The 27,724-nt window shown below is 44.8% G+C and overlaps 1 protein-coding gene across 1 annotated transcript in view; it reads left to right on the top strand.

Annotated features, from left to right (window-relative positions):
- Positions 1-27,724, top strand: part of PDE4B (phosphodiesterase 4B) — a 444,362-nt gene that overhangs the window by 295,365 nt on the left and 121,273 nt on the right. The gene's annotated exons all lie outside the window — the stretch shown is intronic.

Here is a 27,724-nt window from a genome sequence, read left to right as displayed (position 1 = left end):
ATTTGCTGTTGGATTATTTGTTGCCTTTTATTGGATGGCGGTTTTTGGTCCCAAATTCCAAGACTTCTGTAGAATTCATGAATTTGAGAGGAAACATAGGAGAGATAATAGGCTCAAGGATTAAGAGCAAGAAGTGGCCTTCAAGACCAACTGCCTCACTTTATAGATGAGGAAACTGACCCCCAGGAAGGCCCAACAACAATACTGATAGCATTTATATAGAGTGCTTAAAATTTGCAAAGTGCTTTATAAATGTTATCTCATTTGATCCTTATAGGGACCCAGGGAGGCAATTTTTAAAAACAAATACATAATAAAATTAATTTTAAAAAAATTCCTAAAGCATAGGCCTGACCATGGCCTCCAGGAGAGAGTCTTGTGGGATGATAATGAGGAGGAAATGTGCCTTAGAAGACAGGAAGGGATGGAGGGAAAGAGGTGAACAAAACAGATGCTTATGTTGGGCATGAGAAGGCCCATAAAGAATGTCACCAAAGAAGTACCTGATCTTTAAGTAAGATGGCCTGGGCATGTGGCAAAAGCAAAGATAACTGATGAACAGACTGTATCTTTTTTAAATCACATTTAATTCTTTAACTCACAGAAATTTATTTTACCTGCCTCCTCCACCATTGAAAAGTACAAAAGAATAAACAAAAGCCTTGTACCAAATATGCACATTCATGCAGAGAAGATTCCCACATTGACCGAGTCCAAAGATAATTGTCTCATTCTATACCTTGAATCTATATCTTGAATCCCTCCATCAGGAGCTGAGCAACAGGCTTCACCATCCATCCCCTAGAATCATGGTTGGTCATTGCGTTTGCCGAGTTCTTAGGCTTTTCAAAGTGATCTGGACAGGCCACGCCTTTCCTTCATTACTGTCCTCTGAACATCCAGAAATCTTTGAGGAAGGCCCTCTGTGCTTTGAGCCAAGCCCCTGTGGAGAACTTATACAAAGACCACTTGAGCAAGAATCAAAAATAGTTGGGTTGATATGTGTAACACTGGAGGGAGTAGATACATCAGAGAGATCAGAGATGAATTTGTAGTTGTACAAAGAGTTGTGCTGTGCATTGGGAATACAGTGGGGGTGAAAAGAAATAGAGTGATAGTGAACGCAAAGTGTTGCCCAACTTTTAATAGCTAAAAAAAATGACTGTGTGTGTGTGTGTGTGTGTGTGTGTGTGTGTATGTGTGTGTGATAAGAGAGGGAGGGGAGGCAGGGGGAGAGACAGACAAACACAGAGACAGAAAGGACAGAGACAGAGACAAAGAGAAGAGAGGAGAGAGACAGAGATGAAAGAAACAGAGAGAGATAGAGGGAAGGAGAGGAGAGAAAGAAAGAGACAGAGAGAGGAAGAAAGGAGACGAGAGAAAAAGAAAGAGAGAAGGGGAAGAAGAGAGAGACAGAGAGAGGGGGGCAGAAAAGACGAGTGGGAGAGAAAAGGGATGGAGGTAGAGGGAGAAAGAGGAAAGGAAAGTGATTACCTATTAAACCATCTGATATGAAATCAAAGGAACTGAAAAGGTCTTTATCTGAACACTTCAAAAGCCTGGGGGTGTGTGAGGTGTTATTTTCTTCAGAGGTTCCATCCAGACAATCTCTACAGAGTATTTTCTGAAAATAACTGGTGCTATAGCCTCAAAGATCAAAGAAAAGCGTATGGAAACCTCTAGCATGGCATGATGTTGGCGGGGCAGTGAGACATTGGCACTCGGATTTTGATCCGTTGGATTCATCAAGGTGCTTCTGACGTCAATTAGACAATATCAACTATGTTTTCATGGTTTTGTCATTAATACTGACACACAGTCAGGAGAAATATGAAATGTATGGCTATAAACAACCCATCTTGGAGCCAGCACTGCCTTTGGAAAAACGATTCTGCGATTCTTGGCACAGTAAATGCAACTTGGCAACTGGCAAGCCTAGTGGTGATGTCTGCAAGGCAGGGTGGTAAAGCAGCTATAATACCAATTAGGTAGTTTAGAAAGAAAATTTTTTAAAAGGAACTGGCCTTTTTGTGGCGATACCAATTATTACGTAATTATAGGTTTCAGAATCTCCTTCACGTTTCACCACAGGCAGAAGAAGAAGGAGAAATACATCCTGTGTTTTGTTCTTATTATCAGCTTGTATGCACCAGGCAGACTTTTCCTGTCCTTTTAATATCTATCAGCTTATGACAAAGGAGCATTGAAATGCAAACTTTGAAAGGGGATGGCTTTGGAGCATCCTTTTAGGGATTGTGAGTTAGGCTATGATTGGAAAAGGTGTCTTCTTAAATCACAGAGACTGGGCTTTTCTTGGAGGGGTTTTTTTGTGTTTTAAATGCCCCTATTGAAAGGCCTTAATTTCTTTTTGAAGTTCCTTCCCTGTCCCTGAAGTGAGTTCCGTGGGATTCTGTAATACTTCCTTCACATACAGAAAACAGGACAGGAAGAAATGCAAAAATCAAGACCATTGGTTCAGCCCCTTCATTATTTTGATCACGAGGACACTACCTAAGAGACATAATCGATTGATGTGGTCAATTAATCAATATATAAATATGGACCAAGAGGAGTGAAATCCTCATACAGAAGCATTTAATACATCAGTGAAGCAAAGATCATAAATGTAAGCCTGAAGAGATCTCAGAGGCCATCTGGTCTTAAGCCCCTCATTTTACAGTTGAGGAAACAGGGAATCACAGTTAGCAAATGATATCCAGGTGGGATTTGACTCCAGGTCCTTGGACTCAAGAGCTGTTCCTCGTGCTTTTGGATTATGCTTTATCCATGATTCATTTGAAGTTAATTGTCAGGAATGAGGGCTCAGTTGGCATGTTCGCCCTTTCCCATTGATCATTAATGTGGAGTGGTGGAAAGGACATTGGGTTTAGAGTCACAGGACCTGGCTCTGATACTCACTGGGGTCAAACTGAAGTTGGTTTGGGAAATCAGGAAAAAGTGGCTTGGCTGGAATCTGGCAGGCCTAGATGTAAATTTGGAAAAGAGCTGAGAGGTAACCTGTTCTGAGCCCCTTGTGTTACAGAGGAAGAAGCAAAGATGAACTGACCTCCCCAAAGTCTAAAACAGTAAATCACAGAGTGGATGTTTCCCATCCCATCTGCCTGTCTACCTGGAGAACCTTGTCCAAGTAGTTTCCCCTCTTGGAAGCTCAGTTCGGGACTAAATGGCTATACTAAATGATGTCTAAGTTTCTATATAGTTCTAAATACCATGTTGCTGTGAAATAATTGATGAGAAACCCTGTGAGAAACTAGAAATTCATGCCTTGAACCTGGAAGAGATAACAGGACTAGAGATATGGAGATATAGAGCTGGGGAGTCATCTGCCTGTAGGTGGGAGTTGAAGTCATGGGAGCAAATGAGGTCATCAAAGGATGGAGGGTAGAGAGAGGAAAAAAGGGGGGGACAATGACATAACCTCAGGAAAAACCCACATTAAGAGGTGGGAAGAGGATGAGGAGCCAGGGAGGGAACAAAGAATGAACAGTTAGAGGGGTGGGAGCAGAACCAGGAGAGGGCGATGATTCTGGAACTAACAAGGAAGAGTGCACAGGAAGAGGAACTGGCTAGCAGTGCCAAAAGCTGCAGGGATTGATGGGGATGAGCAAGAAAAAAATGGAGATGATAATTAAGAGCCCTGTAGGTTGCAATCAGTCAGCCAATAAACATTTGTTAGGCTTCTACTGTATGCCCAGCATAAGTACCTGGAATGTAAATAAAAGCAAAGTCAATCCCCGCTGACAAGCAGTGTGTTAGGCAGACAACATGCAAATAACTATGTGCAAAGAAATTCTACAGGGGATGTTAACCTCAAGATCAGGATGGTCTGGAGTGGGAAGAATATACACAATAAATCTGAAATCATGAACACAGCAAAGTCACTTGCATTAAGGATGAAGACTTCTGGTAAAGGGTGGGATGTTAGCTGGGATTTGAAGGAAGCCAGGAAGCAGAGATGAGGAGGGAGAGTATTTGTGGGAGACAGCCAGAGAAAATGCCCTGAGACTTGTTTGAGAAACAGCCAGGAGACTAGTGTAACTGGACTGAAGAGTAAATGGTGAGGAGCAAAGTTTAAGACAGCTGGAAGGGGAGGAAAGGACTAGGTGATGAAGGTCTTTGAAAATCAAACTGAGGATTTTGTATTTAATCCTGGAGTTAACAGGGAGCTCCTGGAGTTTGTGGAGGATCATCTGGAATGGAAGGATACATGACAGGAACACAACCGGTGATCTATTGTACTAGGGCAGGTGTGATGTGACGAGGGCCCAGCCCAGGGTGTTAGCAGTGTCAGAGGAGAGAAGGGGGTATATACAAAAGATGTCACAAAGGTAAAATCTACAGGACTTATCAAAGATTGCAAGGGCAATGTGAGAGAGAGTGAAGAGTCAAGGATGATGCCTAGGTGGTGAGTTGAGTAACTGGGAGAAAGGTAGCGCTCTAAGAAGTTATAGGGGATTTAGGAAGAATTTAGGGAATTGGGGGTGAAAGATAACAAATTCAATATTCAGCATGTTGAGTTTAAGATGTGTGCATGGCATCCAGATCTAAATATCCAACAGGCACCTGGAGATGTAAGAGTGGAGGTCAGCAGAGATAGAGAAATTTGGGACTAGAGACAATAATTGAATCCATGGGAGGTGATGAGCTCTCCAAGTGAGGTCATATAAAGAGAGAAGAGAAGAGAGTCCAGGACACAGCTATGGTGGACTTTCAATGGTTGGCTAGCTTAACCTGAATGAAGATGTAGCAAAGGAGACAAACCAAGAACAATCCAATGAGTAGGAGGAAAACCAGGACAGAACAATGTCACAAAAACCTGGGGAGAGCTTAGAGAAGGAAGTGTGTCAAAAAGAAGAGAGTGGTCAATGCTACCAAAGGCCTTAGAGAGGTCAAGAAGCAAGAAAAGGAGAGAAGGCTATTCAACTTGGCAGTTAAGAGATCCCTGGGAACTTTAGAAACAAAAGTTTTGGTTGAATACTGAGTTCAGAAGCGGGACTGTAGAGTTAAGAAGAGAGCATGGTAGACAGCCTTCTCTAGGAGTGTAGCCACAACAGGGCAGAGAGATATGGGATGATAGTGAGAACGGACGAATCAAGTGAGGGTTTTTCAAAGGTAGGGGAGACATAGGCATGTTTGTAGGCAGTAGGGAAGCAGCCAGCAGACAGGCCAGGTAGAAGGTGAGTGAGAGTGGAGGTAGCAGAGAGGATAATCTACTGGAGAAGACAATCAGGGGTGGAATTACTTGTACAGGTAGAAACATTTGTCTTGGCAAGGAGAAGGGATATGTGAGGAAAGTTAATGAGGCCTCTATGGCTGAATTGTAGAGTTTGTAGAAAGGAATAAAGACCAGAAATGTAGGGAAGAGACCAGTGGTAAAGAGCTTCAAATGCCAATCAGAGGCTGGCTTTGAGTGGGGAGAGATTTGAGGCAGGGAACTCTATGAGGAGGATATTGCAATCATCCAGGAGGAGACATGAGAGGCATCTGAACTAGGATGGTGGTAGTGGGCAGAGAGCAGGGGTTGGATTCCAGGGAGCTTGTGGAGATTGCGATAAAAACACTTGGCAACAAAATGGATGTGTAGTGTGAATGCAGGAAGAATCATACTATCCATATCCCAAGTCACTGGGGAATGGTCACAAAACTTTGGAATCCCAGCTTTAGAAGGGCCTTACTCCAATCTGTCCTTAATCAGAAGTTGCCTCTATAGGAGCCCCTACAATTGAGTCTTCACTTAAGACCCTATGACAGCCTGGCTTTGATCACTGGGAAGCATTTCCTGACATGGAACCTCAATCTACCCCTATACAACTCTCACCCATTGCTCCTGGTTCCTTTCTCAGGGGCCAAGCAGAAGAAGGCTAATCCCTCTTCTCCATGACAGCCCTTCAGAGAAATGAAGAAAGCTCTTATGTCCTGCCTCAGTCTTCTCATCTTCAAGATAATATTTCCAGTCCTTTGTATGACCTGGTTTCCAGGCCTTTCATCATATTGGTCACCCTCTGGACTCTTTAGCTTAATTTGTCTGGTGAATTTGAAAGCAGATAAATGATTAAACAGGGAACTATAGCTATGGTCCGACCAAGGCAGATAAGAGTCCTACCTCATTCTGGGCATTATGTGTCTGTTAACGCCCCCCAAGATCAAATTGCATTCTTGGCTGCCATGTCATACTGTTGATTCCCACTGAACTTCCATCCACTGAAGTCCCTGAGACCCCTTCTACAGGGATGTCCCTCCCTTATCTTTTACTTGTGACTTTGATTTTTTACTCCAGGTTTATGATTTCACATTTATTTTCATCAACTTTTACATTATTGGATTTGGCCCTTTGTTCTAGTCTTTTGAGATTTTTTTTTCAGATCCTGATTCTAATGTCCAATGTATTAGATATCCTTCCCAACATTAGGCCTGCTACTTGATGAGCTTGCCATCTTTGCCGCATCATTGACAAAAATGTTAAGTAGCAAAGAGTAAAGAGTGCACTTCCTGGCACCCTCCGTGATACACCTACCTCTGAACTGATATTCATCTATTAAAGATTATTCAGTCATTTATCTAGTTCCAAATATACCTAAAACTACCTAATGCACAACTCTCACAGAAGCTGAGTCAGAAGGAACCTCAGCAGCCACCAGACCTGAGAGGAATCCATCTTGACAGTACGAATAACCAAAGACACTTTGATCAGGTGCTTTGCCAAAATCTAGGTTTACTATCTTGGCAGTATTCCATCATTGATACTAGTAGAGGTATCTCTATCAAAAGAAAGCAAATGAGGATAGTCTGACATGGCTTGTTCTTGGTGAACCCATACTGGCTCTTGGTGATCACTGCTTCCCTTTCTAATGATTGATGTGGCCAAGGGTGACATGATATTAACAAGCTTGAATTAACTCCTTTCTCCACCCCCCTGAGCCCCAGACACTGTGTGTGATACAGAATTTGGGTAATTTAAGTGAACTTTACATGGAAGTACCCTAACTTAGTGATCTCCTTTTTGTCTTCTTCAAGCACAAAAGACAACAACCAACCAATAGGGAAGTGGGTTGATATTTTTGTGGGCCTTTTGGGCAAAAGAGTATACAAGGACAGCTCCATATACTAAGCAGGAGGCTTTGGAGACCCCCTTGGAGCTTACTGCCTTTCTGCTTTTACAAAACTCCTTGTGGGCTGTGGGCTGCTTTTACCTAAGGGTCACTGGGAATGTGTTTAGTAAAGTAACTGTTTACCTGAAGCCTGAAGCTCTGAATGGTCTTTTGTGCTAGATGTGAAACCTCTTCCCAGACAATGTTTCCCAGCCAACTCTTTAGCAGAATCTTACAGGAATTGGCTAGAAATCAAAGTCCAACCCACTGGCCTCTTAGCTACTTCTGGCTGCTGAGGTCTGGGCTCTGGGATACAGATTTCAGGTGAAGAAGGGGTTGTCCATAGGAGACTGGGCCTCACTGAAATTTCTCATCCAGACTCATTTCTGTTATGCTCTGTGCCCCCAGTGGGCCTGCTCTGGCACAGGTATCCCTGCTCTTGGTTTGGAAAACAGAGGTGAAAGAGAGATTTACCGGAGCCTAAAGAAGGAGCCCAGAACTGGAAGAAAGGAAGGAAAGAGGAAAGCGGTAGGCATAGAGGACTAAAGGAATGAACATTTGTTTTTAACAATTTGCAAGAGTTACAGTCATGAGGTCACTCATTTCCTGTAGAATATTCATGAAATTTCTTACACTCAAGTCATCCTTAGGGAAATGGATCAGCAAAGAATAGTTAAATCCATTGTGGTCAATGAATGATACTCTGAAGAAAGAAAAGATGGGGGAGCAGAGAGAAAAAGGAAAAAAAAAGAAATTTGCATGATAACTTTATTATATATTTAAAAGAAATAGCAAGTTGTACATAATAGATTTGCAGTTTGTGTGCAATCATCTTTTTTTAATTATACTGTGTTATGGAAATGCTTGTTTTATTCCATAAAATAAAAAGGAAAAAAGAAAGAGAAGGAATAAATGAATCTGAGGAACTCAAAGATCAAGGGCAGATGTCTGTGAAGTGATACAGAATAAGGAAGGCACAGAGAGAGGTGTGGTAGAGCGGGAAAAGCTCTGGACTTGGAGTCAAAGGAGCCGGGTCCGAACACCGGCTCAGCCACATGTTAACTGTGTGATCTTGGGCAGGTCATCCGCAGCACAGACCATAAGGTTCTCTCCTTCTAACATGAGGGGCTTGAACAATGTGGGTCACTTTGTCCACTCTGGGGGCTCTTCTATTAACATATGAACATACGCAGCGACTAATGATAGCCAGCATGTACTTTAAGATTTGTAGAGCGCCTTACAGGTATCATCGTGATAACAACCCTGGGAGATAGGCACCCTTACTATCCCATTTTGTCGGTGAGGAAACTGAAGACAGCAGGTAAGTGACCTCCAGCTAGTGAATATCAGGGGCAGGATTTGAACTCAGGTGGTCCAGCACAGCCTCCCTGCCTCTGTCCCTAGTACACTGATGTAAGAGAAGACAAGACTAAAAGACAAAAGAGGGAGAAGTCACTGCAATATCACATTTTCGACCCGGAACACAGAAGACAAAAATATTTCCTCCCCTTCAGTAAAGAGCTGGGGGCCAACAGGGACAGAATGCCGCATGCCCTTGAAAGCACTGGTCACTTGGTCAAATGTTTTTCTTTGTTACAAGGGATAGGTTGATTTGAGGAGGGTTCAATTTTGGGAAAAGACTACAATATAAAGAACCAAAGGCACAAATAAAGTATTTGAAGTCAATAAAATGCCTCAGCCTGCTCATATCCTCCACGTATATTTCCATTGTTCTTGGGTCACCTGTAATTTTGATTTTTTGGAGTTGTTTTGTTCCATGAGTCCTTCCTCCACATCCCTGGAGGGGATATAGTCATTCAGCAATCCCTGGGGGCACATTGTGGCTAAAGAGACAGAGCTTTGTGTCAGAGAGTAGATTGGAAGCCTTCCTGCTACTCCCCACGTGCAATCCAGACAGCTCTCTCCTCCTGTTCAGTGCTGACCCTATCTCTCGTCAGAAGCATGTGAGACACTTTCCTCGATAGGCAAAGAGGTCATTTCATAAGAATGAGTCATCCAGGTAGCAGCAGCACTTTTGAGACAAACAAATATAGTACAAAATTGTCCCCATTTTATCCCCCAAAAGACAAATACAGGCCCAAAGCAGGCTCCATGCTCTGATATTTCCTGGAGGCCTCCAAACATGTCATGATTCGAGCATTGCTCAATAGGGCTCGTCTGTACCCAGAAATGGGCTGTTGTCAACGACAGGGTTTTCCGTTAACAATTATAGCATGTTGGCACAAGAAAGCGTCAGACCGAAGGGATTCTTTTGAACTCTTGATGGAATCCAAGTTCATTGTCTAGCAAGGGCATTCTGAGAAAAAGAATGATTTCTTTATCAGTTGATAAAAGAACAGAATTTCCCTTGGCTGGTGCTGTATTCTCAGCCTCCCTCTGTGTTTCTCCTCATTTTGTATGGGTTTCTCACAAGCCTTTACATGATGGTTGAATGTCATTTGGGGGTTTTTTAGTATGGGTGTGCCAAGTAAACTAGCTCCGTTTAAAACATCGAGTGCATTGAGAGGATTGGGTAACTGTGAATTCTGTGGAGCGGAGACGCTGAGGATGAGTAAAAACCCTTTGACGTCGGTGGGTCCCGGGGGATGGGGGATGAGGCCTCTTGGACACTGTGACAAGCACTGTGGGAACCTTGGTGAGGGCTCCCCAGCTGGGCCACCTCATGTGACTGGAAATGAAGCCTGACCAAAAAAAAAAAAAAAACGGAACCTTCTCCTGCTTTCTCCAATGAAGCAAGAATCTGAAGCCAGATTACAACACACGTGGACAAACAGAAACAAAATTTTCTGTTACTGAGGAAGGCCATGGCTGCTGCCACAGGAAGGGAGTCAAAGAAAGAAACCATCTCTGCCTCAGTTTTCTGAGTATAGTCATTAGGCAATGCTATGTGGGGTGGAGAGCTGGACATCAGGAGTGACCTAGGTTTGAATTATCCTGGCAACCGGTGGGGCAAGGGGCCTGGTTTCAGGAAGACCTGAGTTCAAATTTGGCCTCAGGCACTTCCCGGCTGTGTGACCCTGGGCCAGTCACGTTACCTCGGTTTGCTTCAGTTTCTTCAACTATAAAATATACCTTAAAAGATTATTGTGGGGATCAAATGAGATGACATTTGTAAAAGCACACAGCACAGTGCCTGGCACATAGTAGGTGCTATATAACTTCCTATTCCCTTCTCTTCCTCTGACACTCCCTAGCGAGGTGACCCCAGGAAGCCAACTGTCTCCTCTCAACTTCAGGTTCCTCGTTTTTAAAATGAGGACAATGATCACTCATCCCTGGAAGGGCTGTTATGCTTCAAATGAAAAGAAAATGCACGAATCCTGTCGCCAACCTACAAGTTCTGCATAAACGTCGGTAGTGATTCCTGCTTGGCAGAGGCACCCGAGCTGCCAGGTAGTGTATAAGCGCAGCCCCTGAGACAGCCTGGGCCTCCTGCCCTCTTCCTGCGGCCTTTGGCAGAGGAGACTGAGGCTAGAGACCTCAAGGGATGGAGTTAGCAACGCCTAGGTACAAGACTCAAGACCCATGGGCTCCTGGCTCAAAATCCCGTGGGTTTTGTTTGTATGGTTTTTTTTTTACTTCTATGCTATTGTGCTTCTCACCTCTGTGGGAACCATTCCACTCGTCTGTAAAACGAGAGGGTTGGGCAGTGACTTTTAGGATCTGCTGAGCCCTGAGACGGTGATTCTTCAGGCTGCGGAATTTTGAATTGGAATATTACTCCCTGCCTTCTCTACAGAGCAGCATGATACCAGGAAGCACCACTTCCTGCCTGCTTGACCCTGGGCAAATCACTGACCCTCCGTGGCCCTCAGTTTACAGTTCTGTAAACAGGAGGGTGGACTAGGCGGATGACCAGTAAAAGGGTCGAGAGCTGATCTCTGATCTACACGGAGGCCTGGCTCTCAGCCCCGGATTTGCGATTATTTCACGCATTTCTAAAATTGAGCGCGGGGTCGCCTTAGAAACTGAGCCTTGAGCTCAAAAAGCGTGAATAGTTAAAATGCTCCCCCTTGAAGCACATAGTGCCAAAAATAAAGCCCTGTCTGGTTTGAAGCCGCTGAACCAGCCCTGAAATCAATGTGGAGGTTTCACGCGGCCCTGGGACTGAGCGGGTCTGGCTGGGTGTGGAGGGAGGACCCCCACCCCCACCTCGCTCCATCCCACCCAAACCCACCCCACCCCAGGCCTCCTTTCCAGTCTGGCGGAGGAGGGAGAAGTCCGATCCAGGCCAGACTCCATCTCGTGTTTTCCTGAAACTGACAAACACAACCCACCCCCTTGGAAGCGAGAAGGCTGGAAGCCGGCAGGCTCCGGAGTATTTCAGTTATGCTATTGACGTCAATGGAGTCATTAAATAGATTGCTGGCCCTCCCAAAGGCACATCCCTGCCAGGGACCTAGATACAGACACGTGGGCTTCTCTCCCTCCCTCCCTCTCTCTCTCTCTCTCTCTCTCTCTCTCTCTCTCTCTCTCTCTCTAATGTAAAGCCAACCATGAGGTCTGGTTGCAGCACTGAGCGAGGGAGGGAGCCAGAGAAAAGTTGATTCTGTAGCCAGCCCAGCTCTAAACCCACCTTTTCTTTTCTCTTCTTTCCTTTCCTTTTCTTTTCTTTCTTTCCTTTTCTTTTCCTCCCTTCCTCTCTCCCTCCTTCCCTTCCTTCCTCCCTTTCTTCCCTCCTTCCTCCTTTTTCCCTTCTTTTTCTTCCTTCTTTTCTTCCCCTCTTTCCTCCCTCCCATCCTCCCTTCCTTCTTTCCATCACTCCTTCCTTCCTTTCTTACTTTCTTTTCTTCCTTCTTTTTCTTCTTTTCCTTCCTTCTTTCCTCCCTCCCTCCCTTTCTTTCTTCCATCCCTCCTTCCTTTTTTTCCTTCTTTTCTTCCTTCCTTCCTACCTTCTTCCCCTCCCATTCCTCCTCCCTCCCTTCCTTCCTTCCTTCCTTCCTTCCTTCCTTCCTTCCTGCCTTCCTCCCTCCCTTCCTCTTTCACAACACTTCTGATGGGCTGAGTTCATTACCAGCACCTTGTTGTCTAATTGTGTATGCATAAACATCTCTAATTGGGAGCCCAAAGGGCAGCACCCTGCTCTGATACCACAGACTGGGATCCCCATGTTTATCCCCAGACATGAACTTCCTCAAAGGTGCTTTGAGCAGATGTCCAGGAGACAGCAGCAGCACCACTGTGGGAAAGATAGCCCCGTCCTGGAGTCAGAGGGCTTGGGTTCAAATCCTCCCACTGAGCTTAAAATCTTAGCATCCGTGTGACCTAAGTCATAGAACCTCCCTAGGCGTCATCTGTGAAACGAGAGCAGAGCAGAAGCCTCTGAAGCTCTTTCAGCTTCTAAATCTATGACCATTCATCCTCTGCTCTGGTACTGAATTTCATCCGTAATCTAAATGGCTGCTGAGGCACCTCCTGGCTCCAGAGCTGTTATCCTACAGCAAGCCACTTAGCCCGGGCCTCAGTTTCCTCATCTGTGAAATGAGAGCTTTGGTTGGAATGGCTCTGAGGTAGCTCCCAGCTCTAGAGCCCGCATCCTGAGTGTCCCGAGTTCAGGGCCCTTCACAAACTGCCCTTCCTCCTCTGCAGACTCTGCCCCGCCTCTCTCTGATGCTTTCTCTGTCTTCATTGCAGGGAGGGGAGGTGAAAGGGTCCCGCTCTGGGGGCTTTCCCAAGGGCCACCCCCCCCCCCCGGGCCCATGGGCTCCCACCACCAGCAGCTGTCGGGCACAAGCCTGGTCCTGCAGCTGCCTGGGGAGGCCAGCCCGGCGCAGCAGCAGCTGCTCCGCCAGGGATCCATCTGACAGCCGAGGCAGCAGCAAGGGCAGCCCCGGGAGCCCCAGGCTGGTGTGCAGCACACCTGAGCTCCTCCGGCTCTGGCCCAAGCTTATGTAAGCCTGTTCTTGAGGAGACTTGCAACTGTTTATCTAAACCCTCAGGCCTGCGGATGTGTTCCCAGGCTCCCCCTTGACAGCATTTCTTCTCCTTTTCCTCAGTCCAGCCCTTTCTCCTCCTAAGCACCTGCCTAGGCCTTCATGGCATGGGTTCTCCCCACTTACACACAGCCCTGATTCTGGAGTTGAGGTGTGCACTCGATGCCCAAATCTCACCTCTGGGGTGAACTAGCTGCGGAAGGGGCTTTGGCAGCCATCGTGGCAACCATTACCTGAACAGGAATTCCTAACACAAAACCCAGGACAATCCAGAATTCATTTGAGTACCTCCAGTGATGGAGAACTCACTACCTTCCCAAACCATCTAGTCCATTTTGGATTAACTCTTGTTAGAAACATTTGCAGTGACTTTCCCCCAGAATCGACCATTCATGGTCATCCAATGCTTTTTAAAAAATGGCAACATATCCAGGGCTCTTTCCTTGGTTTATAGTGGTTAGAACAAGGAACCTGGAATCATGAACACATGAATTCAAATCCAGCCTCAGACACTTATTAGGTCTATGAGCCTGGGCTTGTGGCTTCACCTCTGCTGACTCAGTTTCCCTATCTGTAAAATGAGCATAAGGACACACACCTCTTGGGTTGCTTACAGACAAAAGGAGATAATTTGCATGAAACTCTTTACAAAACACAAAGACAAGTCAGTGTAGGGAACTCCCAGTGAGGAAACTCTGTCTCCTAGTTCAGATCTCCACCTGCTTTGCAAGTTGCCTAGAGGCACTAGGGCATTAACTGACCCAAGCAATGTCTCTCAAACAGGACAGAATATGTCTGCCTGCAGCAAGACTCGAACACAAGTCTTCCCAGCTCTGAGGTTGGCTCTCTAGCCACCACACCATCCTGCCTTTCAGTGATGATAATGACAATTACTATTAGTATCCATCAACCCTCATTATTAGTTCCCTGTTACACAGGAAAATACTGAAACTGCTCATTCTGCCTAAAATGGAATTCTTCCGGAAGCTCGGATCCCCACGGGTGGGACGGAAGTAGTGGGAAAAGAAAGGCTGAAAAGACGGGTCTTCTAGACCGCGAGTGTGCCCACCAGGGCCTGGGAGAGAGAGCCGTTAACGGTCACCCATCGGCGCTGACCCTCGGTCCCCACGTTCCCGTCCCTGGCCCGACGGCCGAGCGAGGCCTCCTTCAGGGATCGGGGATCATGAAGAGACTCTGGGGGAGGTCCCAGTGTGACAGAGCCCCCGAGGAAGAACCCCCGGAGTCTGAGTCCCCATAGGCCTGCCTCCTCACTGTACACAGGAGGGCGACTGAGGCTGCGAGAGGAGAGTGCCTCGCTCCCCATTACACAGCCATTTAGTGGCAGAGCCGAGATGAGCCCAAGGCTTCGCACACACACACCGTACACCACACACACACACACACACACACACACACACACACCATACACCACACATCATACACACACACACATATCATACACACACACTCACCACACACACATCATATACACACACCATACACACACACTATGCACACACATACACCATACACACACACACCACACACATACACATACACCACAGGCATACACACACACACCACATACACACCGTGCACACACACCATACACACACACCATGCACACACATACACCACACGCACACATGCACACACCACACACACATCATACACACACACCACACACACACACACACTAAACACACACATACACCACACACTATTCCATTATCCCATGTCAGCATCATCCAGAAGACCAGAAGATGGACATATGGAGGCTGGGGGCGGGGTCTTGTCTAGTCCCCGCCCCCAAGACCACAGGCATGTGGTTCCTGCTGCAGCCCCATCCTGCTCTCCTGGGTCAGAGACCCCGATCCGAAGCTTCTTCTGCCATCTAGTCACACAGTTCCAATGGCAGCAGGAGGAGGGAGCTAGCTAGCCTCGGGCTGGGCTGAGACCCCGTTGTTGTTTAGCCCAATATCAGGCGCTTGCTTGGTCATTCCTGTCTGACTCGCTGTGACCCCATTTGGGGTTTTCTTGGCAGAGATTCTGAGGGGGGGGTTGCCATTTCCTTCTCCGGCTCATTTGACAGATGTAGAAACTAAGGCAAATTGGGTTACATGAGTTGCCCCGGGTGGCACAGGTGGTATCTGAGGCCACATTTGAAGAGTCTTCCTGGCTCCAGATCCTCTATCCATTGTAACACCTCCCTGCCCTGTCTTAATGGAGATGATGATGATGATGACTTCCTCCTCCTTCAGACCTCCTGGCAGGAACCTCCTAATTTTACTGAATGGGAAATTAAGGCCTGAAAAAGTAAGCTGACTTTCCCAACGTCACACAGTTCTCAGTGCCTGCATTTGAACCCACATCTCTGGACTACAAATCCAGGGCCAATTCTACTCTGTCATAAATTTTGTATCTTTCCCTGCACACTCTCAATTACATCTGCACGGCTAAAAGTGAGCTGAGAATCTGGCAATTATCCAGTTAATTTGATCAATGTAGACAGACAAATGGTCTCACTCAGGTCCCTCCAATGTCCTTTGGGTCGTGCATTTCCTGTAACAGTCTTGGCCTCTGCATTGATCAGACAGACCAGACAAATGACAGAGCCCACCTTGTCTCTTATGTAAATAGCTGTGGGGGGCAGGGTGGGGAGGAGACAGGAAAGGGAAGCAAGGCAGAGACGCTCCTGGCCCTTCTCAGTCTCTCTGAAAATGGAATGGACTGGATCTCTTTCCCAAGGTCTCTTCTGCTCACCAGTCCAATCCGACAAGCACTTATTAAGCTCCTACTGTGTGCAAAGCAGTTTGGTATAGTGAATGGAAAGGGAAGGGAGCTAAGGAGACCTGGGTTCAGTCCTTTTATCGCCATATATTATGAAATTCTGGGCTAGTTATTGAAATTATCAATGCTCTATGCAACCCTCTTAGACTGTATATTGGGCAGTTCCAGGCCTGGAGTCAGTAAAATATGAGTTCAAATCCTACCTCAGACACTACCCAGCTGTGTGACCCTGGGCAAGTCACTTAACCTCTGTTTGCCTCAATTTCCTTACCTGTAAAATGGAGATAATTACAGCCTCTACCTCCCAAGATTGTGATGATCAAGTGAGATAATGAATGTAATACTTACTACTTACTACAGTGCCTGACACATAGTAAACACTATATAAATAGAAGAAGAAGAAGGTGAAGAAGAAGAAGAAGATGATGATGATGATGATGATGATGATGATGTTGAAGGAAGATGAAGAACAAGAAATCAGTGCTATTCTGCATTGATAGAGTTTCGTCACCTGACAATCTCTACACCAATAAAATCAGAGGTACAGGACAGTCCTTATTCCTGGGCACATAATAAAAAGAGCCGTAGACTTGGAGTATTAACACAACTTGCATTCACTTCAGACACCTATTGGTCTTATGATTCTGGGAAAGTCGATGAGGCTCTGCAAGCCTCCATTTCCCCAGTAAAATGGGGAGGGAGGGGTGGTGCTTCTTCCACAGAGATGTTAGTAACTGTGCTTGGTAAATCTGAATGGGCTCCATTAGCGTGAGCTATTGTTATTATCACCATGACAAAACCAAAGACCCCCTTCCCTCAAGAAGCTTACACTCTACTGAAGGAAGAGGTCAGGGGAATTTATGGTTCTTGTTCAGTCATTTCAGTCATGTCCGACTCTTTGCAACCCCATTTGGGGTTTTCTTGGCAAAGATACTGGAGTGGTTGGCCATTTCCTTCACTTTACAAATGAGGAAACTGAGGCAAACAGGGTTATGTGACTTGCCCAGAGTCACGCAGCTAGGAAGTATCTGAGGCCAGATTTGAACTTATAATGATGAGTCTTCCTAACTCCAGGCCTGGTGTTCTATCTCCTTTGCCTTCTAGCTGCCCTACTATGATATTCATATATAGGAGGTAAGTAGAGTGTGAAAGCACTCTCAGAATCATGGCATTTCAGGGTTGAAAGAGACCTCAGTGATAACCCCTTTTACTCGAGTGCCTCCCAACACATCCAGAAAGTGGCTGGGCCAGATCCTGAAGCCAATGTCCCAAGGGCAGGCTTCTTTCTGGGTACCAAGGGACTTTCTAGCTCATGTGGGAATTGATTCTCTCAGGGCAAATTCTGGTGAATGACAGGAAGGAGCCAAAATAAAGAAACAGGAAGAGTTACAGAAACCCCAGCAAGGAAAGGACAAATGAGAACACTTTCCCTGGAGGGAGAGTGGCCTATCACCTCAAAGGAAAGTCAGGTATACTGAAAAGTGTGCAGGCATTTGGAAACAGCCCTAAGGGGAAGACTGCTCTGTAAGTTCTGGCCTGGCCTGAAATGCATTCCCCTCTAAGGGAGCCGGGCTTGAGAAAGTGGCATCTTCCTGTGGGCTCAGTGCTTAAATGTTGATATCCACTTGGGTGTCTGTAGCCTTCCGAATAACACCTGCCTTACAGGGCCATTGATTGAGTGGAAGGAGCCTTGGACTTGGGGTCTGGAGAGCCCTGGGTTTGAATCCTACTTCCGGTACTAAGTAGATGTGTCTCTGGACAGGTCACTCAAACTCCCAGATTTTCCTCTTCTATATAACGGGGATGAAGATACTCACAGTATTGAGCTCACAAGGTGATCTGAGAGCTCAACACAGTATGATGTATGTAGAAAGCACTTGGTAACCTAGAAGGAGGCCACCCAAAATCGGCCGCTAAAGGCAGCCCCAGCAAATTGGATGCCTCATGGAATCGTAGAACCAGGGCTCTTCGCTGGTCATAGGCAGATAACCTTAACAACCATCTAATCCAAGCTCTTCCTTTTACAGATGACAAAGTGGAGGCCCAGAGTTTTGCATAGTATCACAATCAGGATTTGAACCCAGATTCTCAGACTCCAAATCCAGTGCCCTCTCTCCATTGGCTCAGTGTTACTGAATCCCCGGGCTGTCACTTCCTTGCCTAGCAAGGGTCTAGCTTGACTGTATATTCTGACGCACATCTCAAACCTTCCCTGTGCTGGGCCCCAGGAGCAGCCCTGTGTTGTATTTCTATGGTCTAGACGTCTTTGGAGATTTCTTTGCAATAGGGACTTATTTTTTTTTCCTTGCAAATGTATGTATACCTGTCCTCTTCAGACAATGAGCCCTTTAACTCTCTGAATAGCCTAGTTTTCTGCCCCACAGCCCTCCCCCCACAAAGTGTGGGTTCCTCTCTCCCTCTCTGTGAATACAAAGATTCTCTCTTCTCACCAACCTGCCTTCCCATTATTTCTTCCCCGTCTCATTCAAGCCAAGGCAAGCTGTTTTTAGTCCCGTATTTTCAGCGTCCTTTTCCCACCCCCATGCACTGGTGCCTCCATTCCCATCTCCAATGACCCATGCCAATCCATGTCCCTCACGTCCTTCACAACGTGACTCAAAAAACCACATCCTTCAGGCACTTTTCCAAAATGAACCAAACTTGGCCCGGTGGACTTGCTTGATGGAGATGATGATGGTGACTTCCTCCTCCTTCAGACCTGCTAGCAGGAACCTCCTAATTTTACTGAATGGGAAATCAAGGCCTTAAAAAGTAAACTGACTTTCCCAAACTTGGCCTGGTAGATGGTCTTCAATTAAGGCTTTTGATTGCTTTGCACCTATTAATATGTCCTTTAAAAAGGCATCATAAGGGCAGCTAGGTAACATAGCGCATAGAGCACCAGCCCTGGAGTCAGTAGGCCTGAGTTCAAATCCAGCCTCAGACACTAGCTGTGTGACCCTGGCAAGTCACTTAACCCCAACTGCCTCAATAAAGGGGGAGGGATTTTTGGTCGTTGGGATATGAACGTAGATTTTGTCTCCCCAACTCAGGGAAGGGACTATAAGTTCTTATAGAACCTCCACGTTGGAAGAAACCTCAAGGCAGACTGATACAATTGACAGGAGCCATGATCTAAAGTCAGAGGACCTGGGTTCAAATCCCACGGGAAAACCTCCTCTGAGTGGGAACCCATTTCCTCTAGAAGTGGCTCTTTCCACTTAGGAATACGTGTGATCGGTGCAAAATCCCAGCTCGGCCGCTTTGGCCATGTGAGGCTGAAGAGAAATCAGGCCATTTTCCTGAGCCCCATTTCCTCATCCTGACTTGAAGCTGAAATTTTCCTGCCCTCACGGCTCCAAGTGTGGCCCTTTGGGGTCAAGCAGAAGCAAATCTGCTCTTTCTTCTCTGCGATGACCCTTCCAAACCCTGAAGACAGCCGCCCACCCCCTCCTCCTTCAACCCCCCATGACCACACCCTCCCACATAGATCTTTCAGTCCAAACAGGGTTTCAGTTTCTGGTGCCATCTTGTTACTCTCTCTAGATGCAGTCCAGTTGGCCCATCAGTCACTCAACTAGCATTTATTAAGTGCTTTTATGTGCCAGGCACTGAGCTAAGTGCTGGGGATTCAAAGAAAGGCAAAAAACAAAACAAGAAAAGTCCCTGTTCTCAAAGAGCTCCCTACCTAATGAGAAAGACATGTGCAAACAAGATACAGAAGGGACAAATAAAGGGTGGTTTCAGGGAGAAGACGCTAAAATGAAGGAGGCCTGGAAAAGGAGTCTTGTTAAAAAAAAGCCTTGAAGGAAACTGGAGAAGCCAGGAGGCAGACGCGGGGAAGGAGAGCACTTCGGGGATGGAGGACAGCCAGAGAAAAGGCCTGGAGTCCAAAGATGGAGGCTCGTGTGCAAGGTCCTACCAAGGGACCAGTGTCACTGGATCACAGAGAGTCAACGTCCCTCCTCAAATTCTGGGCAAGATGTTCAAGACGCAGCGACTGGCACAGAGACGCCACAGCAGGCTCATCACTTCCCTTTCTCTGCCTCTCTGGACACAACCTGAGGTCACCTTTGGTTTCCTGGCTACCATCCACCCTACTGACGCTTACTGGACATGTAGCACTGTAAAGCCTTCAGATATACATACATATATACATTTTATATGTTTTATATGTCTATGTATATGCTTATAGATTTTTATGTGTATGTATCTGTATGTATATGTGTATATATTTTATATGTGTGTATATATGTATTATGTATCCGTTATGTATATATGTATATATGTGTATACATTGTGTGTATGTATTTATGTAATGTATATGTATTGTGTATATGTATGTGTATGTGTGTGTGTATGTATATATGTATCTGTGTATATGTTTTACAGAAACCTGTGCCGTCATGTTTCCCCCACCCTGTACTTGTATAATTAATTTTTGAACCCGAATAAGACTTTACATTTATATTTCCCTCTATTACACTCTATCTTACTCTTTCCATAATACCATTCCAGCATGCTGAGATCTTTTTGGATGCTGGATGGATCACCCACTGTGTTCAGTGGCCCTCTGAGTCTTGGGTTATTTGAAATGTTGCCATATTTGCCTTTTTCCAAGCCATAGGTGTAAATAGATATAACTGTTAAACAGATTAGGTCCCAATGGGGGCCTGCATCTAGGAATCACAAGACCCAGTGTAATTCTCCAGCATAGCTTTAAGCAAATCAGTGAACTCCCTTGTTCTGAAGCCTCCTGCCCTGCGAAATGAAGGAATGATATCTGTTCTAACTGGTTCTCTGGTTTGTTTCAAAGATCAAAGGAGATAAGGCACATGGGAAAATATGAAGTACTGAACAAATGGTATGTATGTTTTTTTTGATTTATTCAACAGCCATTAATCAAGTGCCTGATCTGTAGAAGACACACTTTGCCCACCTGTAGTATTTAGTGTTCTGTGTACAGTAGGTGCCCCTTACTAGAACAGGATGTCTTTTCTCTTCCTAGTTCTCCAAGACTTCTCAAAATACTCCCATAAGGATCTTACTTCCTAAGATGGAAAGAGTCTCTTAGGAATACATTAAGAGGAGTGTGGTGCCTTGAATAGAAGGGAGGACCGTATCATCCCACTCCACCCTGGTTAGGCTATTCTGGGCCCTATATTTGAGAAGGAACCTTGGAAAAATGGAATGTATCTAGAAGACAGAAACTAGGATAGTAGGGAGTCTGGAAATCTGACCGTATGTGGATTGGTAGAAGGCCCTGAAGAAGTTACTTTTGGAGAAAAGAAGACTTGGGATGGGGACATGAGCACTATCTGTAGACATTATAAAAGGTATCACATGGAAGAAGCAGAAAACATATCCTGTGTTGAAGAGAGGGCCTGGAGCACAATTGAATGGCTTCCCTGGGAGGCCACAAAGCCCTCCCAGGCAGACACAAGCAATTAAGTAGTAGAGTTTGGGGGGCCAGAGAGATATAATGGAAAATTTGCTAAAATAAGAACTTGTCAGAAATGGAAAAGAAAATCAACACAAAACTCAACCACAGTGTTCCAGGGGGCCAGTGATGAAGAGTAGTGCCCCCCTTCCTGACACAGAGGTGATGGACTCAATTTTCAGAAGTAGAGACATTTTTAAACATGGCCAATGTGGCAATTTGTTTTGATTGACTATGCATATTTGTTGTGAGAGTTTTGTTTTTCTTTTGTAGTCGGAGGGAGAGGGGAATGTGGGAGAAAGAAAAAAATGCTTGGGCATTGAATAATTATTTTTAAAAATAGAAAGGACTGCCTTTTAGAATGGACTTGGTAAATGTTTATTCATTGATTTTGAGCTAATAATCTATCATGGCATAACAAGATCAAAGATTTAGAGATGGAAGGGATGCTTGCAGTCTTCTAGTCAAGTTATCTTGTTTTATAAATAAGACTGAGGCTAGAGAGTGTCTATGCAAGGGCATCTGGGTAGTACATGGTTGAATCCAGTACCTCTGACTCCAAATCCAGCACTCTTTCCACTGGCCCAGGCTGCTTTTCTTGGATGGATGGATGGATGGATGGATGGGGTGTGTGTGTGTATGTGTGTGTGTGTGTGTGTGTTAGGGGAGGCTGATGTAGATTCCCTTTAAGGGCTCTTATAATTCCGGAAGCTGATTCATCTATGGGTTAGTTTGCTTTCTGAGCATCATCAGCTTTGGGGTTGGTTATCTAGACCCCACCTTCAAAAGTTACAACAGGCATTTGGCAGCCTGCACTGTGGGTACCTAAGCCTCTGCTGCCATTGCTCCACCCTGCTCTCCTTGGCTGCCAAGACCCTGATCCTGAGCTGCTTCTGACCCCCATTCACAAAATCAAAAGCTGGAAAGGAACTAGAAACGCAGCCTGAGCCAACCTCTTGTCCAGTTTGAAATAGAGGAGAGGCAAAGTGGACTGGGACCCAGAGGACAAAATGTAAGGGGGTCGAGAGAGAGAGAGATGTTAGGGAATGTTACAGAAATACTATTATATTTTATCATATTGTATTTTATTTATATTTTATCTTTGTATCCTCAGCATCTAGCACAGGGTCTTTTGCCCTGTGAATAGAGACTCGACCTGCAATTTCATTGATCTAAAGACCTTCCATATGGGGGCATTCCATCTACCAATAACAGTTAGCACTGTATCTACAACTTATAATTTTAGAGCAGAGAACCTTACCCTGCCTTAGATGCATGAACTTCTTTTTTTTTTTAATTAGGCAACTCTGGACTTTTTCCATTTAATAATATTTTATTTTTTTCTAATTACATGTAAAGATAGTTTTCAACATTTGCCTTTATAAGGTTTTGAGTTCCAAATATTTTCTTCCTCCCCCCTCCCCAAAGATGGCAAATAATCGGATATAGCCTATACAAATGTGTGAATTTCTTATTTTTTAATTAAGTTAATTTATTTATTTTTAGTTTTCAACATTCACTTCCACAAGTTTTCAATTTTCTCCGCCTCTCGCCCCTCCCCCTCCTCAAGAGGGCCTGCAATCTGATATAGGCTCTACATATCCATTCTTATTAAACATATTTTCACATTAGTCATGTTGTATAGAAGAATTAGAATGAATGGGAGGAACCATGAGAAAGAAAAACATAGAACAAAACAAAAAAATAGTCTGCTTAGATCTGCGTTCAGACTCTGTATTTCTTAGATGCAAGAACGTCTTTAAAAATATTTTGATAACTGTATTTCAAGATAATTGGTTTCCTTTGTAATCCTATATTTTTATTTTATGCATTTAAAAATGTGATTTGAAGAAAGGGTCTACCACACTGCCAAAGGGGTCCATGACAGAAATAAGTTAAAGTACCCCCTCTTAGAGGGTTGCTCGAAGTATTGAGAAGTTAAATGACTTGTCCAGTTAAATGACGTATCAGACAAGACTTGACACTTGTTCCTTCCTGAAGGAAATATGGATGCAGCTTGGTGGTGCCACAGTGCACAGAGCCCCAGGCCTGGAATCTTGAAGCCCTGAATTAAAATCCTCAGACCCTAGATGTGTAACCCTGAGCAAGTCACTTAACCTCAGTTTGCCTCAGCCTCCCCAACTGTAAAATAGGGGTGGTAATATTTTCTACCTCCCAGGGTAGTTGTCAGGATCGAAGTGTGGAACTATTTGTAAAGTGCTTGGCACAGTGCCTGGCACACAGTGAATGCTATATAGATGCCTATTATTGTTGTGGTTGTTGTGGTCATCATCACCACCACCACCACCATCATCATCATCATCATTATTTCTCTGCATCCGAAGTCAAAGGGCCAACATCCAGATTCCAACTCTGTTGCTTTCTACCAGTGTGATCATAGACAAGTCATGTTGACTTTCCGTGACACATGTTCCTCATTTATAAAAAAAGTATTGAGAGGGAGGAAAAGTTGGCCTCAATGACCTTTAGGGTCCCTTCTGCCTCTGAGTGGAAATTCCTATCCTCGGTCGGGCTAGGACAGCCTTGACAAGAGAGAGGCAGAACGAGGAGAAGGGAGGGGAAGAGAAGGGTTTATCTCTGGAGCATTTCTGGCTGCCTTTGACGATACTTGTCCTGCCTTCAGTATCACAAGGAACTAGACAAGAGACCCATCATGAAACCGGGGTGTGTCATGAAAAGGAAGAAGCCAGCCAAGCCCCAGGCTGGTCTTGAAAAGCCCAAGCTTGAATAATTAATTACACTCTGGTTGGGTTGTGACCAATTTACATACACATCAACAATCTCTCATTTCGTGTGTGTAAAGATTCCCTCTGTGGCTTAAGGCAGGATCTTCAAAAGTTCCATAGCTGAGCTGCTTCCAAACAACAGACACGTGCTCTGTTTTCTGTGCCCTTTACAAGTTAGTCAGAACTTCAAGCTAAACATATCTGAGCCGTTGGCTCCCCCCGGGTCTCAAACTACACCGTTATTGTCATTCCTAATGTAATCATTTATTACTTAGTATTGCGTATTGCAGTCGTCTGTGTTGGTATCTTATCCCCCTACTATGTGGGCAGAGATCACATCTTATCGAAATTGCATATCCCCCAGAGCCTAGCACAGGGCTCTGTGCATAGAAAACATTTGATAAATGTTCATACGGTGGTGTTGTTGTCTTGGAGAGAGCGAGGAACAACATTTATCATGCGCCTACTGTGTGCCAGGAATTTGCTAAGCTCTAAAAATAATCTCATTTAATCTTTGCAACAAGCATGGAAGGTAGATACTATTATGGCTTCCATTTTACAGTTGGGGAAAGTGAGGTAGACAGAAATTAAGTGACTTATCCAAGGTCACACAGCTCATAAGTGTCTGGGTGGTATTTGAACTTGGGTCTAAGCCCAGCGCTTTATCCACTGTGCTACTTTTGAGTAATGCCTTAGAGGAGTTACTTATCTTTACTTTGCGTTGGGCAGGGGCAATGGCAGCCACATTTGTTGGGGAGCGTTACCCACACACCCCCATACATATACATACCCAATACCTCTGCTTCGTTATGGCCCTTGAAAGATGCTATCACCAAGTCACATTATTACCCTGATCTCTTACCTGTGCATTAGGTATCCCTCTCAGCTTCCTGTAATCTTCAAATATGATAATCATGACATCTGTCCCATTGTCCAAGGAAATAATTAAAAGGATAAACAGCACAGAACCAAGCATGGACTCCTGGGACCCTCCACTGGAAACCTCCTAATCTGATATGGAAAAGTGATATAAACTTCATGATCATAAGGTTTGACCAGACTCAGATCCATGCACTGGTCTATTGCCTAGCAGACGCATCCCACCACAAAGCTTTCAAACAGTCAAATCCATCATTCTGGGGATAGGGAAGCTTCTTTAATATAACTCTACCATCCCCAAAGTAGAAAGGCAAGATACACCTATTCTATAGAATCCATACAATATTGGGAGGCAGTGAGACACGGTGAAAAGAGTCCTGGGCTTAGCATCTTCAAATCCCGCCTCGGATACTTACTCGCTGTGTGGCCATGGGCAGCCACATCATTTTCTGAGACTCTGTTGTTTCCTTCTGTATCAAATAGAAATAATAGTACTTGCACTGCTTACTTCAGTAGGTTATTTTAGGGATCAGATGAGATAAACAACAAACAAGCATTTATGTGCCTCCACCCTTCTGTAAGTGAACTATTTCACAAACCTGAAAAGCACTGTGTAGATGTAAGTTACTATCACTAGTATTACTCACAAAGGAAATCCTGCAAGCCTATGATAGAGATCAACAGGAGGAACCAATCAGAGCCGAGTGCCTCTAAGAAGCTGCTCTAAAATATTGGTTCCTTCAAGGAAAAGCCAAGGTTAAATGTGCTAAGCAAAACTGATTTTTAAAAAAGGGACACATGTACCACTTAAAACGGGTGAGCATGGGAGAATGTTTGCTGCATCAGGGTATCATTGTTTCTCTACCATGAGGAATCTCAGGTCTTAGGAAGGACAGCTGTTCAAATTATTTACTGATCCTAAGCTATCAAAACCTGGCAAGCAGGGCCGTAAAATACAATCTCATCCATTGTGATACATGGTCGATGTCTTACCTAAGTTGTTCTCAGTGAATAAAATGTGCCTGGTCTAGGTTTCAGGTTAATGGAAAAGAGAAAACAAAAAGAAGGAAGGAAGGAAAGAAGGAAGGAGAGAGGGAAGAAGGGAAATGAGGTAGGGAGGAAGGAAGGAATGGAGGGAGGGAAGAAGGAAAGGGAGGTAGGGAGTAAGGAAGGAAGGAAGGAAGAAATGGAGGGAAGGAGGGAGGGAGGAAGGGAAGAAGGGAAGAACAGAGGAATAAACAAAGGAAGGAAAGGAGTAAGGGAGGGCTAAGTTTGCTCTTTTTTAAGGCAATGAATGCTAGTTGGCTTTTTTTGATTTTACTTTTGTTTTCAGAAGGGTAACTTTAGCACTTCAAGTTGAGAATTGTCATTAGATGAATTGACATAGTTGGGGAGTTAATCAAGACACAACGAAGAACTTCATAGCTTTCTCAAAAAACTAACTTCTGACCACAGTTTATCCAGTGAACAGTTTTATAATGTTGACTGTGCTGATTCATTTTCTCGATACTATCCAGATTCTGCCTGGGCAACTGGAAGCAAATGCACTATTTTCTCATTTTTTTCTCATTTGTGCCTCATTTTCCTCAGCTGGGAAGTGAAGGAGTTGGAGTGGATGACATCTAATGTCCCAGCTTTATGACTTACATGACATACTATGTATATTGTACATATAGGTACATAGTAATTCATCTGAAAAAGATTTGAGTGAATTGCAGAGGATTAAAAGCCCAATGTGAACCAATAGTATGATGTGGTGAGAATAATAGCTAACATTTACATAGCCGTTTTGTGTGCCCAGGCACTGTGCTAAGCACCTTACAGATATCTCATTTGAACTTCACAACAACTCTGGGGCATTGGTGCTATTATTATCTCATTCTACAAAAAGGGAAACTGAGGCAAACACAGTTAAGTAACTAAGACAGCTAATACAAAATGGGTTGCATTAAGAGGGTGATAGTGTCTAGGTCTAGGAAGGTGATAGTCTAGCTGTGCTCTGCCCTGGTCAGATGCAGTACTGGGTTCAGCTGGTGGTCAGGATGGAGCAGGAAATACCCTGAGTGTGTGACATTTGAAAATCAGTGGAAGGAACAGGGGATATTTCACTTGGGGGAGAAAAGACTTTGGGAGACATGACTGATGTCTTCCAGTCCTTGAAGGGTGGTTACATGGAAGAGGGGACAGTCTTTTCTGCTGGTTCCAAAGGGCAGATCAAGAGTCATGAGGGAGGAGGTGAGGTGATGAGCTTCACTGGGCTGCCTTGGACACTTACCAGCTCTCTCACCTGAGCCAATCATTTTACTTCTCTCTGCCTCAGTTATTCCATCTGCACAAAGGGGAGGAACGAGCATTTCTGTAGTGCCTACCGTGTGCCAGACACTGTGCTAAGCACTGTTTACAAATATTATCTCACTCACAAAATTCCTGCAAGGTAAGTACTGCTAATATGCCCATTTTGCAGTTGAGGAAATTAAGGCAAACAGAAGTTAAGTGACTTGCCCAGGTCCATACAACTACTAGTAAATGCCTGAGACTGTATTTGAACTCAGCTCTTCCTGACTCCAAGCCAGGCACTCTATCCACTGAGCTGCCGAGCTGCCTAATGAGAATAATAACCTCCCAGGGTTGTTTTGAGAACAAAATGAGACAATATTTGTAAAACGCTTCACGATCATCAAAGCTAGCGATCATTTTTTAAAAATGTTTTTAGATTTTTCATTTTTAGTTTATACCACTCAGTTCCACATGTTTTTGAGTTCCAAATTTCCTTCCCCTCTCTCCCCTCCCCCCTCCCCAAAGACA

The sequence above is a fragment of the Trichosurus vulpecula genome, chromosome 4 (assembly GCF_011100635.1).
Source record: "Trichosurus vulpecula isolate mTriVul1 chromosome 4, mTriVul1.pri, whole genome shotgun sequence".
NCBI lineage: Eukaryota > Metazoa > Chordata > Mammalia > Diprotodontia > Phalangeridae > Trichosurus > Trichosurus vulpecula.
Note: the sequence above shows the minus strand (reverse complement) of the source record. Positions and strands in the feature narration are given on the sequence as shown.